The following is a 17347-nucleotide window of genomic DNA, read 5'->3' as shown; positions in this document are numbered from 1 at the left end:
TAACCACATGCAGATCCATTTCAGACTATAAAATGGACTGCAAGAATTTTTTTTTCAAATTTAGAATCAGGCTGAGTTGATTGTTGCTGTAATTCTAGGCAAGAGGATTTCCAATCTTGTTGATGTCATTTCTGAACTTTGGCAAACAGCCTCTAGACACCACTACAAAATGGCTGCAAATGCAACCAACCAGAAAATAGCTGCTATGTAGACTGGACCAGCTATGAAATCCTGCAGTGTTTTAAGCCCAACTTTTGTTTATGTTAAAGTAAGGTGGCCAGTATGAGGCTGACAATAGTGAGAAATTGAGTGGAAAAGAGGTTTTTTTTATTTAATTTCTTTTTACATTTCCTTGTGTTTTTGTCAAAGTTTTCAGGTTTTCTGTTTTTGGTGATGATTTTGTAGATTTATTAGTATTGTTTAATTACATGTTATGGTTCTTCTATGCAATCCAAACAATATGTATACACTATGTACATAATTCATATATAGCACATCTATACTATGCCTATTTATTGAAAAAATATGTACGTTTTATGGGGAAAAAGGTTGCAAAAAATACAAAATTATGTGTTTGATTTGCACACGGAAGAAACAAGCTCAAAATGGAATTTCAGACCAGAAGACATCCCAAATCATCCCAAAATCTCTTATGCATCCTCTGCTGCTGGCAGCAGGAACTAACTCTTCCTGCAGGATACTTTCTGGCATATGTGTCTTGTTAGAGGACATTTCAGTTGTGTTTTTCTTTAAAAGTGTCAGGTAGAATGTGGATTAGAAATGCTTCATAAATGTACAAACTAGACTTTCACATTTGCTACAAGTTATAAATCCACAGTATAAAGGTGGGGGGGGGGTGGAAATCCTCTTTTTAGGATGCATGTAATTTAGTAGATTTGGAATGTGTTTCAATGTTCTTAACCATTGCCACTATTGCTAACACATTTCTGCAGTTTAATGATAAAAAAACTACAGTTGCCTTTGGCTGATCTATCAAACAGCCCATGTCAGCCAGAGGCAATTGTCATCTACACAGTGTTACCTGGAGTTGACCCTGTACACAATGCAGGTCATCCAGAGCCCTTTAAAAACAATTACTTTTCCAACTGGGGATACAGTTATCTGTTCTCCTACCAATTGGCTAAATGATTGTGCCATTCATTTTACATAAAGCATCCCACTAGTGGCAGAGGTGAGGAACTAACACTAGTTTTCATATAATTTTTGTCATTAGTGCAAAAATCCAGGCATTCAATATTGATTAGATAAAAACAAACAAAAATGATCTGGTGACAGGTGTGGGGATTGTTGGAGAGGTTTCTCCTGCTATCTCATTCATAAAAAAATCTTTCTAGCTCCAAAGTTTTGCTAAAATCACTTCTTTTTTATTGCTGCCATTGTTTCCAAATACTGTTATAAAAATATCCTACTTTACAGAAAAAATCCTGTATCCAAGTGAGTAAGCTACAAGCAGAATTCAGCTTCATGTTAATTTTTATCAGACTCTGCTCTTTTTACCAGCATTGCGTCTTAAAAGTCACAAAATTCTTATATGTTCATGTGACAACAGTCTCTATGAGAATTGGAAGTGGTTCAGTTTGAAAGCTCCATATGAATTCTTTAGTGGTACAAAGTAGTTTTGTATCAAATTGAGTGATGCTCTTCCATGTGCATCATTTTCATGGATTTGAAAAACTCAACCTGGTAGGATAGAGTGGCTGAGATTTACCTTGGCCGTCATTTCTGCATGGGCACGGAACAGGGAAAGGGGCATGTTCAGGGTCAACATCCAGCCCAGCATGGGGCTGGGCTGCCCAGCTGCCGCCATGAGCGATTAACATGCCTGGAGGAGGTGGGGCCATGGCCTTATTATATGTGCAGGCTGGACCATCCCACACCTCTTCTTGCCGAGCACTAGCAGCTTTTCCTATCCTCCGTCCCTCGTGGGTCTGAGTTTTTTGTTGTTGACATTCTGGTTACAGTGATTGTTGTTGTTATTTGCATTTTATCTGTCACAGCCTGGCAGATTGCACATGGGTACTGATCCTTTCAGTGGAAGAGGAGCCTGTGTACTGGCCCTTCCCATTTGGTGGGGGCCTCCCTAAAAGGCCTGGGGGATGGAGCAAGCCTGTGAACCACATGCACAGGCAAAGGCTGCTGGTGGCTCGTGCAGCCAGGGGCGTTCATCCAGAGGCCAGCACCCAGATGGCTCCCACTCTCTTGTTGCTCTGGGCATTGATGTTTTCCCCCATGCTGGGGAAAAGTTATTACTGGGGGACAGAAGATGTGCAGCCCAGTGGTCACTGGAGAACAGCAGTTGTGCTGCCCAGTGCAAGATCCATTCCCTATGCTGCACCTCTGTTTCCTTTTGCCAGCACACCAATAAAACAGCTGTGGCCAAATTTTACCTACACGACAGGATTTTCTATGTCTCCTTCTGCACCCTCAGACCACTTCCTCTCCTCCTCAGGCCACAACATACTGACAGGCACCTCTTCCTGGTGGGAGGACATTTGAGAATATTGGTCCTTTTTTAATGAAAGTGGTCTCTGTCAACATGGTGGCATCGTTCACAACTTAATTCTACCATGGGGGTGATATTCATGGAAGCTTTTAGAGGATCTGGCAAAAAGAGCTTTGACTCTTGAAATCTTCTATCTTGGAAATCTTGGTGGTCTTCAAGATGCCACTGGATTTAAATATTGCTCTTCTACTTTAGGTCAACATGGTTATCTACCTGAAACTGTACTGGTTCTATTATTCTTAGAGAGAAGCTGCTTCCCACCTTGGCCTACATATTGCCAGCAGCTTTAATTTCATCTGCCAAATTCTAACCTAGAGATGGTATAAAAACTTCACTGCTACTGCAACTAGGAAGGGAGAGGAGAGATTGCTTATCATCTCAGTCCATAATGCTTCAGATCCTGTAATTTCATTTCAGTACCCCCATTTTGGGATGAGAATGGCTACAAAAAGGTCTTCTACTGGCTGTAAACCAATTACGTGTTTTATATTGTCACTGTCTCTCAAAGCAGCAACTTGATTTGGACAGAGCATCCTCCCAATTTTTTGTGTGTGTTGTGAAAACAATATGCAAAAACTAAAGGGAAACCTTACTTCAGAGTTCATCTGAACAGTCAGGTGTGCTGAGAATAAAAGTGTGTGATTTTTGACCTGCTAAAATCAACTTGGTGAAGATCAGCTGCTTCTGCTAACAGCAGCCCTTTCTTTGAGCACAATGAGGCCTCCACTGAAGCAAGGAACTCATTTTGGGTCTGACTTTTGTATCGTCAGCTGATGCTTTGAATTAGAGGAAAGTACCACAAGGAGGGGGACCCTACCTCAGGGTTGCCAGCCTTCTGTCAAGAGTGTTTCTCCTACCATCAAGAGCCAACAAAGGCAATTTCTCCTCCAATTGCAGTATAACAATGGCACAAACTCATCAAATATCTCACTCCTGTGGGATCATCAAAGGCACAGAGTTGACCAAGAGCTGAGAATTGCACAGGAATCCAAAGTATATATTTTGTTAAACTACACTGGATAATTAATACTATAGAAGTAGTTACTTTGAGGATCCTTTTGTGCCAAATGGCAGGCTAAAAATTGAGAATACTAGGATGTTGTGGATTTTCTGGGTTGTATGGCCGTGTTCCAGTAGCATTTTCTCCTGACATTTTACCTGTATCTGTGGCTGGGATCTTCAGAGGAAATATCAGGAGGAAATACTACTGGAACACAGCCATACAACCTGGAAAACCCACAACATCCTAGTGATACTGGCCGTGAAAGCCTTCAACAATACATTAGGTAAATACTAATGGTGACTTTAGTAAAGCTTGCACAGGCTTTACTAATCTTTGCTAATAGGATCTTAGACTCAGTCAATCTAATGATAGGTTGATGAGAATGTGTATAATTCAGTAATTGTTGCTACTAGCCTAAAGAAACATCTGGATGCATGTGAAAAAGATTTGATTTTTTCATTATGATTTACCAGTACCATCATACATTATTTTCAGTTACTTCAATTTTCTGGCTGCTACCCATCTAGCATTATACCAGAGGCAAACATCACATCCCTTATTATCTTTTCTCTTTCTTATTATCCAAATACTTTGACTGTACTAGTTGCAACATATAATTTAATGGCACTTCTTTTGATATGGCATAAAATAGCACATGCAACTACTTTATACTGGGTCAGATCATTAACCCATCTAGTCTCATACTGTTTACTTTGACAGCCAGCAGCATTTCACTTTCTTGAGGAAGACTTTCCCAGCCTCACTGACTGAGACATTCAGTGGAAGATGCCAGGAACTAAACCCAAGCTGTTATGCATTCAAAAAATGTGGTCTTATATGATTCTACTCTGCATAGAAGCATGTTACTCTAACTTATCATGTGTGGTCAAGTCACAGCCAACCAAGGGCAACCCCAGCAAGGGGCTTTCATGGCAACTGAGAAGCAGAGGCGGTTTGCCACAGCCTTGTTCTGCAGATTCTTCCTTGGTTGTCCCCTCTCCAAGTACTGATCCAGCTTAGCTTCCTTGATCTGTATCATGCCAAGCTCAAGAGTATCTCTTTTTTTTTGAAGTTTCAATGGTGTAGTGAAGAGGAAGGCAGTAAAGATCTCTTCCTTGTATTCTATTCAATCTGCAGTTTTTAGGATCCAAGATATCGTTTCCATAGGCATTCATTGGTGCTCTGCCTCATAGCAAGGGTAAGTTCCCTCCAAGAAAGAAATTTCTGTACTGACACAATCCTAGGTGGGAAACCACCTAGAGCAGCAGACAAGTGCTGGAAGGAAACGTGAGTAGAGGGGCTGAACCGGAGGCGACTTTGTGTGTGAGGGTGCCACTTTTCACGTCCCCTTGACTCGCCTCTCCTTCCAGCGCTGCTCTGGAGGGCTGTATGGACACTCCCACACTGCCCTCTTACCCCTGGAGGTCGGAAGATAGTGTGGGCGTGTCCCTCCAGAGCAGCCACCATCCCCCCTCTGCCATCCCTGCAGCTGCCATCTCCCTCTGCCCCATGGAGCAGGCAGCTCCATCGGGCAGAGGGGGTTTCCCTGCCCAGCGCCTCTGTCTCCAAGCACTGGAAGGAAGGGTGAGTGGAGGGGCCAAACTGGAAATGGGGCCAAATGGCTCTTTGGGTGGTAAAGGTTGCCGACCCTTGGTCTAGCAAATCCCAAATCAGTACCATAGACTCATAGTATCATGAATGCTTGGGTTGATCTATCACCTCAACCATTGCTTCCTATATGTGTAAAAATAGCTTTCTGTAGCTCCTGGTGGCACTATGAATATCATTTACATATTATTATTATTATATTATATTCATATTCTCTTTTCTGAAATCTTATAGAAATGATTGTGGATATTTCAGGTCCTGATGGAAAGCAAGAATAATGGCCCAGGGGATGGGAATATATGGAATGCTGATCCATAATCATAATACTTAGCTATTTATTTAAAGCATCAAAATAAGTGTTTGAATCAGGTGAATTATGTTTATACCAAAAAAACCCACAGAATTGTATGAAGACCAGAGACTTGTGGGTATATCGAGTGTGAATGAATTTGGATATGTCTGATCTGAAGCAGTGCCTGAAATTCCCTATTTATATGATCTAAATCTGAACAGGGAATTTTGGGTGCTGTTTCAATATGAAAATCTCCAAATGCACATTGCCACGAGCAAGTGTTTTCAATCATTGGATCAATGACTATGAAATGACACAGTTCAAAAGTTCAACTTTTGACACAGTCTAAAGTTCAGTGTATATTTATTGGACACAAGCAAAGCATGGGAATTATTAAGCAGCTGACTTTTACTTGGTTTTTAAACCTATTATTTGGTTTTACTTATTGTTTAAACCTATTTAGCTTCTAGAGCTGTTGGTGTGTGACAATCCGGCAATAACTAACTAAAATGACTCCATCATTATTCTACATTTCTATTCAATGATGTGTAAAAGGTTAGGTTCTTTAAATGAAATGTACACATTTTTTACATTGCCCGGCAATTAATGATAATGTCCAATACAATACAACACAATGCAATAGAGCTGATATTTCTCCTTCTTCCAGCTTGCTTTCTGCACTGTATAATAATTCAGTACTCATCATAATCATGTCAGCGTCAAAGAGCACAGCAAATGTAATAAAATGACAACAAAACTATACATATTCCTAAATGCTGTTTCTTATAATTGTCAGAGGAAACCAATATTATTTATAAGGCCTGCCATGCCAGGATTTAAAAAGATAAGATGGTCAACAAGATTATGAGGATGTAAGTACTGCTGGAAGAGAGGAAGGAACTATCTACACTGAATATTGCCAATTTTGTTTCAAATGTTAATTAAAATATATATAAGAAGTCTAGTCTTGATTTTTTTTCATTGAAAATGACATTTTCACTGGCATGTGTTCAGGAACTTGTGGCATTCAGTTCCTTTTCCCTACTTTTTTCCAGGTCCCTAGAGATGTACACAGATACTGATTAATTGATTGTTGCCCAATTGTAGCTAGAAAGAATAAAGCCTCTTGCAGACCAATTACATTTTACCATGCAGAGTAGACACACAGAGGAATGGGGCTCAGATTTTCCCCCTTCTGTACTTTTCCTGGCTTAGAATGGGCCAATTTTTAAACAGGAATAACAAAGAGAGTTAAGTCCTGTACACAAACATAAGTATTGTGGTAACTTGGTTCAATCATGAATGTTCCTTCTAGCCTCAACCTAATTTGATTTATTTCCTGCTATTTACTGAGGAACTTAAGGGCTTGCTTGAAGAGCAGTTAATGCTTCTCACATTGACATAAGGCACACAAGAGTCCAGACTTTGCCTCAGCATTTTGTATTTTGTGGGGGAAAAAACTATACATTCATTTCCGTCTCTCTTGCTCCGGCCATGAACATTTGCATGTAGGTGTGATCAGATCACCCCAGAGTTTTTTGAATAATAAGAGGAGTTTGAAACTGTCTTTGTCTCTTTTATTTTATGGAGGGTGGAAGCCCAATAGCTATCTTTCTGCAAAGTAGACAGGCTGCTTGTCATCAGGGGTATTGGGGGAGAACAGAGCATAGCAAAAAGAGTCCATCAGGTCTCCTGCTTTGGCAGAAAATGTCTCTCTTCCTCTAGCTGCCACCACTCAACTAAGCAGCAGGAGGCAACTGAAGGGGATATAGGTGGGGTGGGATCAGCATCACCGGGGATGTCATGACATCACTTCTGGCACAAGCTCAAAGTGGCATCATCATGTTTAGTAACTCCAGTATTTGCCCCAAATTTTATTATTAAGCCATATATGTAACAGGTTGTGTTTCCAGAAAAGGCTTTTGTCAAAGGCAGTTGCTATGCAATGGTCTTCATACCATTGGAATTAAATTAACCTCTGCCCCCCAAAACCCTCAACCCCTGTTTGCCTCCCCTCCAATTTGCTTTTGGCAATGCTACTGGATTTTGGTCTGCTTCTACCCAACAGGCTTACATCCGGCAACATGAATGGAGCATGTGCTGTGCACAGAAATGCCAATAAGCAATAAATATAAGTTACATGTTTTCATTAAACAAAATCTGGCTACTAGGCACAAATATCTGCTAAGTCACATTCTCTCCTGTTCTTGCTACTTCAAGGAAAAAGCTGCAGACAGTGTGGAAAAATGCAGTCTGAAAGCATAGTGCACCCAGTGACATAATGTTGCCATGAGAAAAAAAATGGTCACCAGATCTAGCCAAGTGGATTCAAGTTCATACATCAGGGGAAGGATTATTATCTTCCTGTATGGGGAAAAAAACTCCTTCCCTTTAAATAGAGGCTTAATGGGACAGTATTGAGCAGGTAATGTCATTTACCTCCATGCCATGAAAAGCTACAGCTGCCCATTTCCAAGCATTAAGCCTCTATTAAAGACACCTCCCAACATTTCCTAGTCAGTGGAACTGTTATTTGGATTACTCACTCATCCAGCAAAAACAAATAGGGAGGCTCAGCCTGGACTTAATTAATGATTATCTGAATGCACATCCCTACAAGACTCTCATTTGTGGCAAATGCTACCACTCAACCCATATTTACAATGTTTATAAATGTGTGTGGAATTGCTGGTTGTCCACATCATAAATGGATCAGAAAGCCATAAATTGTCATGTGCATGAAGAGGGAAAAGAACAACTACTACAAAGTAGTACTTATCCTTTGTTTTGTAATGTGAAGAAAAAAACACTATTGTAGTGGCTTATCTCATGTCAATAACATTTGCTTTATGAGCTAATTTCTTTTGTTCTTGCATTAGTTAAACATTCAGTAATGACCCTTTTCTATCTTTCATGCTACTCCCTGAAAGATGACTTCCTCATGCTTTTCAGTTCCAAGTAAATACAAATATCTAATTTAAATGAGGGCTTGTTAGTTTTTATTCATTTATGTTCCACCCACCCACACGGGTACCCAAGTTGGCTTACAATAAAAATACAGTATGGACAGGGCACAGCTGGGAAAGACTTCAAAAAATGAAGCAACTCTCCCTCTGTCTTTTTCTCCCTCTTCTGGCTAATTGAAGTTCTTCTTCTCCCAAATCCCCAACTTTCTCAGGCCCCCAAATCTCCAACTATTTCCCAATCCAAAATTGGCAACCCTTTATAAAACAGAGAGCCTCCATTCTAGGTCCTAGAATTTCTGCTGTGTGATTTTGCATTTCTGCTGTGTGATTTTGTCAAAAATATTTGTATAGTCTCAACCATTACAAGTCTATAAAGAGCAGGCAGTGGTTAGGCTGAGCATATTAATTATGTGTAAATCAAACAGGAGGTGCCTTATTTGATAATAATCAGCAATAATCTTTTCAAACCGAACTGGAAACTGGGGCTGAGACGTTAATTCTTCGTTCATGATAGTTGTACCACTTATTCTTCCTCCACAAGTCCAGAGACAGAGTTTGCTTTTGTCTTCTGCAGCTAAGTGTGTTCTAACAAGATAAAACCAATGACAACAAAGTCGATCAAGGGCTACTTCACATCAGATTTTCAATACTCAGTCTCTCATTTATATAGGAACAAAAGCATCAGGTACAACATGACTGGAAAGCAGATAATACTGTATAAACAATACACCTAGGCATTATTTCCCTTCACACCCATATACAGAAAACTTATGTAAAACAGTCCAACTGAAATTCATGGGCCTTGAGTGCACTTTTCTATGTTTTGGACAGCATAACAGTCTTGGGGATTTTCAAAGCTGGTAATCTGGATGTTTCTAGTATCCTATGCAAAGGATCTCCTTGGCTGTGATGTCAAAATTACGGAATTCACCAGGGAGAGTCATCTGTCTCTTTCTATCGCTTATTGTCCCTGTCCAGTCGGTGAAGACTTTAGTGTTTTCATTGGCATCCCCTCACTGACCCTCCTACCCATTTATCTGTTTACCTGTTTTGTTAATCGTTCTCTATATTTGTATGTGTTTGTTTTTAAGGCTGTTTAAATGTTTTGAGTGTTCACCACCTTGAGAACTCTAGCTTAGTGGAAAGGCAGCATGAAAATGTTTCAAATAAATAATTCAATATTTTGAGGAACACGTCTGCAATCGAAATAGTACAAGAACAAGCACAGCATTAGCCAGCTGCTGTTTGCAAGAAAGTCAGTTTGCCTGCTGCCTTTTCGTCAGACCTCTAGCAATCGGTATTTATGGTAAGGCAGACAATTTGATAGTTCATTCAAGGCAGGTTCAAAAAGGAATGTGAATACCATAGTTTTCATCTTGCTGCATCCACACAGATTGTATGAATTGCACAGACTTGTCCTTACTGCTCCCATCTGGGGTTTAGGACTAGCAGTTCTGCACCCAAGCCCTCGGATTTATGCCAACCTTTGGGAAGTGTAAGTCCCATGGAGGGCTTTCCAGCAGTGGTTTTGTTTTGTTTTTGCTTCCTGCACCATTAGAAAGCTCTCTTGGAGGCAGTAGGTCAGTGTTGAAGCAGCACTGTGCCCAGCCACTGAGGGATTTGGATGGTGCTGCCTGTCTATTGCTGCTCCAGCATTTAAAAACAGAACAAAACAATTTGGCATCTGTGTTCCACTTTCATGCCCTTCCTCTGTGTTAGCTTCATTGTCATAATGCCAAATATGGAAGGCCATATGATGACATCATTGCCCCTAAAACAAAGTTTTTCTATGTATTGTATTTGGAACAAGAATTACTGCAAAAGCAGCATCCAGTTGGATGTATGAGAAAGTCACTATGAGCCAGTGTGGTGTAAGACTAGGATCTGAGAGTCCTGTATTTGAATCCTCGCACTGGATGACCTGAGTCTAACCCACCTTGCAGCGTTGTGAGGAGAAAATGGAAAAGGAAGAACCATGTTTGAAGCAGCTTTATGTCCCCACTTGGGACCTAAAGAAGGAAATAATAATGAAATAAACAGCATCAGTTAGCAGGAGAGGGTAACGCCTCGTAAGTGTGTATTGTGTCATATACCCAGACCCCAGACACTTTCGCTCCCTTTTAAATCTGTAGAGTTTAGCAAGGACAAAAATATTTATTTATTTATTTATTTTTATTTATTATTTGGTTTTATAACCCGCCCTATCCCCGAAGGGCTCTGGGCGGCGTACAACAAAGGTAAAATCACAGATCGACTAAATACAGTCAAAACCAAACAATTAAAATCCAATATAATAAATTACTAACTTACTAGCTCCCCATTTAAAACAGCGGTTGATACAAGATTAAAATCGAATCGGGCGCCCAGCAAACCCATTTTTAAACCCTCCCTAAATGGGAAGACTGCTGACTCCATCAGTGAAGATGTGAACAAACAAGGATGGGAGGAGGGGCACCATCAACGGCTGGTTACTCCAAAGGCTACAAAATATTTGGTTACAAAAATATTTATGAAGATAGTTGTCCTAGTTTCTATTCCTCCCTGTTGTATATTAAATAAAAGAGGTTGAAAACTGTCTGGTTGTCCTTGGACAGCCCCAAACCCCTATGTCGCACCATTGGCTGAGTTGTTGAAATGTTTTAGCAATTCAAGAGGTCACTCTTGGGGACAACATTTAGTTCAGACATACTGGAAATAAGAGTTTAAACTGTTTTGCAACAAAGGATAGAGATAAGACTTTCAAAATGGATGCTGAAATAAAGCTATCAGAGCTTTAGAATTCTTAGCATTTCTTCAAAAGATAAAGATAAAATCAGTTTGGGCAAAGGAAAACGTGGTTCTGAATGTCATCACAGCTAAAGAGCAACTGTTGATTTGCCAGCATTGTACAAACTTTGTGCAAAACTGATGCCACCGCTACCTTTTAAAATGCCAGGTATAAGGCAGGCAAGATTAATCATACTGAAGATGTTAATGCTTAGTATAAGGGGACCATCAAGAGAAGGCAAAACCTAGATGATTTACAGAGGTGGAAAACTTCTGAATATAAGTGCTAGGATTAGCATCAGGGAGACTAGGTCTCTATACTTTGTTGGATCTCCATGGCAACAGCTGTGTGAAACAGGATGATGGACTAGATGGGCCATAGAGCTAATCCAGCAGAACTCTTATTGAGTTCATTTATGTTCTTACAGTCCAATCTAGAGCCCTGTGGTGGCCAGCAACAGCACTACTGAGGTGCCACCCTACACCTCCAGAAGGCTTTTTGGAGGTGCAGGGAGACAAAAAAACCTCTCTGTTGCCCAAAAAGCCCTCCGTTGAGCTCAATGGGCATACACCACCCAAAAGGGTGACAAAAATCCAAGCCCTGAACGCAGGCATCCTGGGAGGCAACACCAGGTAGAAGCCAATTGCCATCAACTCCATGCCCAGCCAGAAATGCCCCTGCTATGCTGGCAGGGGTGCAGGAGTGTTGATGCAAGCCATTGTGGAGGGCCATGGCAGTTGCCCACTGGTGGATTTGCCCCTCCACCAGGGTAAGTACCACAGGGAGGGCAAATCCACTATTGTAGAGCCCCAACACCTCTACACCTCCCGGGGTCCTTCTGAATTTGGCTGTTAATATATTTGGGGTCAAGGTTACTAAGACAATAGGATGCAGAAGGCTGAGAGGGGAAGAGAACCATGCATTGGCTCATGGTATGTTTTACATCATTTAGCATTGTTTGCCATGGAATTCTTGCAGACACTTCAGCCTTGTTGAGAGGAGTGTAGCTCAGTTTGCCTGTAAATAATCCACAAGGGGCACTGAAGTAGGAGAAGGGCAGTGATGGGATTCAAATAATTTAACAACCGGTTCCGGATGGTGAAATTCAAATAATTTAATAACTGGTTGTTTACAAGTACTATTTTAGCAACCGGCTCTGCCAAAGTGGTGCGAACCTGCTGAATCCCCCCACTGCAGAAGGGCATGTATTTAGAGACAGAGAGGCTGAAGATAAGATGGTATTTTGTAAGAGTGGCCTAACAAGTAGTGGCCTAAGTATCAGAATGAAGGGTGTACAGTATACCAAGAAGAAACAAGCTGTGGAAATACATGCCAGTGACTCTAAAAATGTGTTAAGCGTTTACCATTGTTCTTGCAGACCTAGCTGTCTGCCAAATTGTGAGGGAAATCTTACCATACCTCCATATTTATTCCAAAATCTAAATAACATGGAAAATTCAAAAATCCAGATAATGTGGAAAACTTTCCCCAGCACTTAATAGGATAACATGGATGCTAGCTATCTAGGGGGTAATACACTGTTTTATCTTACCTGACAAATGGTTGTCTATATTCACTCTAGGAATTGACGGATACATGGCTTGAACACAGACAAAGGGGAAGTAAGAATATGTAAAGCTTCACACAGAGTTCAGAGAGACTGTGTATGGATGACAAAATAAGAATGGGTAACCAAGCGAGCTTCAGATCCTGAAAGAACACAGGGAATTGGTAATAGTTAAATGTAATGTCACATATGGACCTGAATGAACTAGCAGTTTGGTATGCCAGTGCCATAGTTTCAGTACATTGACACTTCTGGCGAACATCCTGGACTGAATAATAGCCACCTGCAATAGAACTGTTAAAGTCAGTTTTATTCCTTGTGCTATGAAAAGATCTACAAACTATCTGAATAAAGAACTCACAATAGTCAATAATTGACAGTGGCAGCATACTCACACTTCACTTTTTAAGTACTTTTCCTCTCCACTTTAAACAGCCTTTCCCCCCAGAATTTATTTATTTTCTCTTTTTTATTTATTATTTAAGAGACATCAACAACAGAGGAAAAAGAGAGGATTTCAAATTCAATTAAGGTAGCAGACAGAAAGGAGGTGCAGGGGAGGGGGATAGCTTAAGAGAGCTACTCCAGATGGCTGAAGCAGCAGAAGATAGCAACCCAGAATGATCCCCTATATGTGAATATTCCAAACTATTATATTTCTACATGTTTTGTGAACCCTTTTCAGAAGCAGCTGAAGTTCACGGCAACATTTACCAGATGGCATTCCTACTGGAGAAGCAACAGCCTGCTAAAAGTCTGGTTAATAGAAATTCCATCTGAAAGAACAGTTTAGTCCACTAGTACTCTAGGGGAGCTGTAGCGCATTCTCCATTGTTTAAAGTGTATTGACTGTTTTTTCTTGCAGTTCAGCCTGCCTCTTGTTGTTTTTCTCTCTCAGCTATGTATTACTGTGTGTTTTATTGCTTATGCTCGCAAAACGTTTATACTGTATTACTGGCCTTCAGTTAGTTATTGCCATAACTAAAAGTTACTGGAAGCAAACTCCAAAGCATGGGATTGGATTATTTCTCGAACTCTGCCAACAATTCCTTTGGGAAAGAATACTGAAGGTGGAATGGTGTTTTTATAGTAATCTACAGATGTGCCCTTATTATTCAGGACACAAAGTGTACTGAACTCTAACTGAAGGGCAAAAAAGCAACAGCAACCCACCGTCAATTCAAAAAAGCCAAAGTGTACAGATTTTTTTTTACTGCAGCATTTGCCCTTATGGTAGCTCTGATATGCTGGTGCCAAAACACACAAAAAAAGCATTGCAGCATTCATTCCCTGCCTTTTCCTACAGATGAAAATGATTTGTAGTCAAAGGTTGTGAAAAACAGCTAAATCACACAGGAACTGGGCGCTATTTGACTAGTTTCTCCCCTCTGCTTTATTTTTCAATTTCAACTGCTTTGTTCTCTTGCTGGAAAAGAGGAGATGGGATGCAGTATTGATAAATAGAGAGGCAGACTCCAGGAGTGAAGGGGAGACATTAGCCTGGGTTTCCTGGTTGTGAACAAATAGTAAGTTTTTTAAAAGGATGTTTTTATTTTGGAAAGTTGGGTGGATTAAAGGAAAGAGAGAAGTCTGGGGAAACAAGCAGAAGGTGACTTCGTCAGAGGAAGAAGTTGATCTGGGGGAATCTGCATGAGAGATTAATTGTTAGGAGAAATTACTGTGGAAGTTTGATGTTTAAGGCTTATACTGTACCTCTGCCTTGTTGCCTTGGACAAACTTCCATCTAATTAAGCATTATTGTTCCAAATGCAGACCACAAAATTCCTCTGGGAAACTTACAAGCAGAGCCTTGGAGCCTTGTCGTGTTGTTTGATTCCAACAAGTGGTATACAGAGTTCTACTGCCTGTGGAAATTGAGTTTCCAAATGGTTTAGCGAGTGGGTGCAGGTTTTGTATCTTCAATTTTTGGAGGCGTCAATGTTACCCAGGCATTGGGAAGCAAAACCCAGCACACTCACAGGAATATCTATCCAGCATCCTACCTTCATGATGCATTTCAAAATAAAGAAGCTAATTTGTGGATATCCCTCAAAAAAGCTAGAAGTAGCTTGCCCAATACTTGAATATTGCATTCTTTGTTGAAATCCTTCACCTATGCCCTGTGGATGTGAATGGAGATTACAAAGCAGAAGAATCTGGTGGTTTAGTATTATGTTACACTCTTTTCTATTCATGGAAGTTTGGCATGACAATCCTAAACAGTTACCCCTACAAAATCTCATTGGTTTCAGTGGTCTTCAGTGTATAGCCATTCAGATATTCCAGTGTACATTGCAAGACAGTGATTAAATGAGAGAGACGTTGCAGTAATCCACAAATAAGCAATTACTCATTCATGATTTCTCTACCCATTCTCTGTAACATTCCTGTGTAGGGCTTAAGAACATAAGAACATAAGAACAAGCCAGCTGGATCAGACCAAAGTCCATCTAGTCCAGCTCTCTGCTACTCGCAGTGGCTTCTCTTTCTTCCTTCCATCTTCCCAATGTACACAACAAAGCATTAGAAAAGTGAACATTAAGAGTTCAGCACTCTGTTTTTCATATTCTGTCTCCATTCTATTCCACAACATTTCTGATATGCCAGGAACTGTGTAACTAAGCATGCATTGAAAGAAGATTTTTAAAGGAATTATTTGCCTGTTTGCTGCTAGGGTATTTGGCAGAAGGTTAAAGCCAACTTCTGCTGCAGTGAACCATAAATGAGAGCGATGTGTACCTTTCTAACTAATGCACATTGCTGCTAGAAGGCATTTTGGAAAGACATGTCTGCTTGAGGTGCAGATGGCAGGGGGAGGAAATGCATTCTTAATGATGTTTACTTAGAAATGTCTGGGAAATGTGACTTTAATTTGATTTTTAATATTAGAAACAGTTAAACATTTTTTCCATTTGGTACTTTACATGGCACCAGGGTGGATATTATTGATTCCAAATTAAATGCATGAAGCTGAAATGTTGCTTTGTGCATAGCTCCACTATAATAGCAAAATAGCTAAAAGAGAGAGGTGTAAGCTTTTTGGTTTCAAAGTCAGTAGTGCCATCCAGTGGAGACTCAGAAGAGGTACAACAGCAGGAATAGCAAATTCCATTTTCAGATAAGATATAGATGGGGCTTCTCCATGTTGTTCCAGATGAGGGTTTTACTGCAAGAGAGTTAAGCAAAACTTACTCATGGGGAGATCCATGTGATTTCCACATAAGTAGCCCTGTTACTATGCAGAAACAAAAAGTTCATAGGAAGAATGCGACCCTGCAATCATGCTGATTGTGATTTTGACCATTCCTGGGAAATGGTTCTGCAGGTGTCACAAGCAGCTTCTAGATATTGTCTGTGAAATCACCACTGTGATGAAGGGTACAAAATTCAACACAGTTTGCTTAATCGTAAAATGATGTTTCTAAAACAAAGGAGATGGTTAGAGATTCTTAGAAGCAGGGTGAAGATTAAAATAAATGAATTTAGAAATGTGGGGTTTTTTTCACCAAAATGTAAGAAGTTTAGTGAAGTCACTGTAAAGTCATTTGGAGAAAAGAATATTGGAGATGTGAGGCATACTTGTTCATTTACACAACTGCAGTCTGAATAGCTGTCACAAGAACCCATTTTTTTTAGATGATTCAGTCACAGACATTTTTTTGGAATAAATATGAAGTATTCTGGGGATGCTACAAAAAGCTTGCAGATTTTATGACATGGTAAACAACAGAAAAGTCACCCAATACACTTTCTCAGCACAGGTCTAATAAAAACTCACTTGGCAGGTCTGTGTTACAAGTCAGCTGAATCAGATAAATATCATCCCTTTCAGGAGATTATGTAACTTCTGGGGAAGTTATATTATTGCAAGCATTTTTCAGCTGGATAAAGCCAAAACGGTTTTAAAGACTTAAAATAAAATTCCATTTGTATTAAGCTTTTAAAAATATTTAACCAGATAAAAATCTGTTAAACCTTGAAGTTATCAAATATTAAAAATGGTCAACAATATAAAGTGATTTTACAAGGATTAAAACAATTTATGTAGGAAAGGGGAGACTATGGATAAGAGGTAGAGCACATGTTCTACTTGCAGAATCAAGGTCCAAGAAGTTCCCCTAGTAGATTCTGTGAAAGACCTTTCTCTTCCTGGGCTCTGGACGGACAGATTGAAAAATGGTATGAGGCAATTCTGTATGATCATATATTGTTAAGATTTCATTTCATTAGTTAGTGAGATTTTCAAGTGAATTTTTCACAAAAGTGAATGTTATAATAAGAACTTAAAAGCCCAATCCATGTTTTTTTCTGCACAAGTCACAGAAAACATTTGCAAAACATTTTTACTCCCCGTTTGTCCGCACTCACCCTCTCAAAACAGTTCCTGGCTGCCACTTGTGCAGGGATGGCTGGCAAAAGGGGCACTCACAAAGGAGAATTCTACAAAGAACTGCAGCATTCTAAACTAAAGAGCAATAAAGTATAGATGGAATAGAAACATTCCAATCATCCACCAGAGGGTAAAGCTGGTGAATTAACCAAATCTGGAGGCAGAGGAATCTTCTAGAACACTATCAATATTTGAGAAGACCAGGAGCACACAAGAGTATCTCCAAATTA

The sequence above is a fragment of the Sphaerodactylus townsendi genome, linkage group LG10, assembly GCF_021028975.2.
Source record: "Sphaerodactylus townsendi isolate TG3544 linkage group LG10, MPM_Stown_v2.3, whole genome shotgun sequence".
Classification (NCBI taxonomy): Eukaryota; Metazoa; Chordata; class Lepidosauria; order Squamata; family Sphaerodactylidae; genus Sphaerodactylus; species Sphaerodactylus townsendi.
This window is presented reverse-complemented; position numbering follows the sequence as displayed.